The sequence below is a fragment of the Ictidomys tridecemlineatus genome, chromosome 2 (assembly GCF_052094955.1).
Source record: "Ictidomys tridecemlineatus isolate mIctTri1 chromosome 2, mIctTri1.hap1, whole genome shotgun sequence".
Lineage (NCBI taxonomy): Eukaryota > Metazoa > Chordata > Mammalia > Rodentia > Sciuridae > Ictidomys > Ictidomys tridecemlineatus.
In genome coordinates, this window is record NC_135478.1 from 159,884,997 (window position 1) to 159,888,087 (window position 3,091).

Genomic DNA, 3,091 nt, shown 5'->3' on the forward strand with positions numbered 1-3,091 from the left:
GCCACAGAGGAAAGCAATTAAGAGTAAACTTTTGAAGACCCAATATAGATTGAGCTGCTGAAAGACCATTTGTCCTTACTGTACATAGTTTAAATTTTTTTTCTTAATAGTTAAATTTCCCAAAAATAACTCTTCCCATTTATAATTGTAAAGGAAGAAACAGAGGGTAAAAAAACTAATAAAATACCAGGAAACATATTATGTTAAATAAGATATTACTATTTATACAATTGTAGATATGGATGAAAATAATTTCTACCAATGTACTTTAAGATTGCAATATTCAAGTAATTTTTAACCAAATTATTTAGTTTTGGTTACCATTAGTATGTCATATTTAGATACTTCAGCAAATCATTGCATACAAAAATAATTAAAATGTACATAAAATTAATGCAACTTAATTTACATTGTGTTGCTGTGTTGCTTACAAATGGTAAGGGTAATACAAGTGAGTCTTTTCATTCTCCCCATGTAAAAATAAAAGGCTAAGTTATAATCTGAAAACAGCAGTGAGAGTATGATCTTCTGTACAAGGCAGTTTTTCCTGAGGGCCTGTGTGGTACCTATCTGCAGCCATATTTTAGGATAAAGATCTGATATTCTAGATGGAATGTTAATTGAGAAAATAAGTAAGTTTGTAAACCTAAACATACTATCACTAAATGAAATACTAATGATCATACTTCCTACAGATTAAAATATATCAGACAATCAGAGCATCTAAGTTTAAAGTCAAGCTAATAAATATGCTAACAGTGATAGAAGTAGGAAAAGAAATATGACATTCTTATCCCACTTTTCTGTTTATACTCAAAGGACTTAAAATCAGCATACTATAGTGACACAGCCACATCATTGTTTATAGCAACTCAATTCACAATAGCTAAACTATGGAAACAACCTGGGTTTCCTTCAACAGATGAATAGATAAAGAAAATGTGGTATATATACACAATTGAATAACAGCCATAAAGAAGAATGAATTTAAAGCATTTGCAGGTAAATGGATAGAACTGGAGAATCATCATGTTAAGTAAAACAAGCCAATCCCCCAAAACCAAAGGCAGAATGTTTTCTCTGATATGTGGATACTAACCCCCAACAACGGAGGGGAAGGAGGGGAAGGAGAGGAAGGAAAGGAAGGAGGAGAAGAATAGAAGTCAATTGGATTAGACAAAGGGAAATGAAGGGAAGAGACAGAGAGGGGAATAGGAAAGACAGTGGAATTAGTCAGAAATAGACTTCCTATTCTTGTATATGAACATGATGAGGGTAACACCACATCATGCACAACCACAAGAATGGGGTCCAAATTAGAATAAGTTATACTCTATGAATGTGTAACATGCCAAAATGCACTCTACTGTCATGTGAGTCTAAAAATGAACAAATAATGATAAAAAATCTGTTGGAAAACATAAAAAAAACTGGCACTATGATACCACATAAACTATGTTCTGATTGCAAGCGGAAAAAATGTAACTTTCCCTAAAAAAGATTATTCAGACACTATGCCAACCCATGGTGCCTAATAACAGGATATAAGCATTCTGTGTCTCCTGAGAGGAGACAATGCAAATTTTAAAAGTTAATCATGATCAATTTCTTGCCCAGATGGTTGAATCTAAATCTAATGAAGACTTTAGATCTAACTTTCAGAAGCCACAGAAGTTTGTCTTCAGAAAGTAATTATTCTTCTAGCATGTGGAAATTTCCCAGAACAACTGGTAAAATCTATTGATGTAGTTGGTATCATAAAAAACATGTTACTCTAGATTACAAGCGGGGAGGAACATGGCAATGCATACTCCTGGAGTAGACACTGACTTGGATACTGAATGGAAATCTGGAAAATTTGGCTATGAATTGGGTATGAGAAAATACGAAGAAATTATTGAATGTGCTAAGGCGTTTGTCTAGTCAGGATTCTCTGGAGAATGAGAACCAATATGTATCTACTGTATCTGTACTTCTATGTATTTCATTTATATTTCAAGAACTTTTTTTTTTTTTCTTAAAGGAACCGACTCTGATTGTGGGGGTTGGTTAAGTCTGGATTCTATAGTGCAGGCTGACAGGCTGAAAATTCTGGAAAAAGTTGATGCTATAGTGTTGAGTCTAAAATGTGCAAAGGCAGGTCAGCAGGCTGGAACTCAACTAAGATCTCTATGTTATAGTCTGGAAGTAGGATTCCTTCTTATTCAGGAAATGCATCTTTGCTCTTCAGGCCTTCAATTGACTGAGGCACGTCCATATTATAAGAGATAATCTGCTTTTATTTAAAGTCAAATGGTTGTAAATGTTAATCACATCTTTAAAATGCCTTCACAACAACATCTACACTAGTGTTTGGCCAAACAGATGTGTTCCAGAGCTTAGCCAAGTTGACAAAAGAAGTTAATTATCAGGATCCTCGTGTTCATAAACATGATGATTGGTTTTTCAGGCTGTTGTGTGAGATGTGACTACCTTGAAACTTATTGCAATGTTAGCACATTACCTGAATTAGGTGGAGAGAGAGAGAGAGAGAGAGAGAGAGAGAGAGAGAGAGAGAGAGAAAGGAAGGAACGAAGAAAGGAAGGAAGAAAGGTTAATGGTGTTAGGTGTTGTCTTAGTATCCTTGAATGGGTGGCTAATAAACTTCAGACAACTATTTCTCATAATTCAAGTTATTGAAAGTCTAAGATCATAGTGTGGTGTGGTCATTCTGCTGGGGGACTCTCTTTGGGCTTCAGATTCTCAACCACCCATTGTTTGCTCACATAATGGGAAGATGAGAGAGCTCTCTGGATCCTCTTGTAAGAGCACCAGTCCCATTCACAAAGGTCCCATCCTTATTACTTGTCAAAGGCTTTACCTCCTAATACTCTCACATTAAGAGTTTATATTTCAGCATATGAATTGGGCACTAGCAAAAATATTCAGTTCATAATTCTGGTATGTTTGGGGGGTTTTGTTGTTTTGTTTTTTGCTTTTTTGTGTGTGAGAAAATTTGTTTTGAGATCTACATCAAGGAATTTAGTGGTGCAATATGCTGCTTGCAATTTAAGTACCTAAGAAATATGAGCAAGTAAATTTTTAAAAGACT

The 3,091-nt window shown here is 34.7% G+C and overlaps 1 non-coding gene across 1 annotated transcript; it reads left to right on the forward strand.

The window, feature by feature from the left end:
* Positions 1-2,412: 2,412 nt before the first annotated feature.
* LOC120892140 (small nucleolar RNA U13) lies at positions 2,413-2,509 on the forward strand. The gene has a single exon (XR_005736795.1). It is a non-coding gene; the product is annotated as a small nucleolar RNA U13 (small nucleolar RNA).
* Positions 2,510-3,091: the final 582 nt, after the last annotated feature.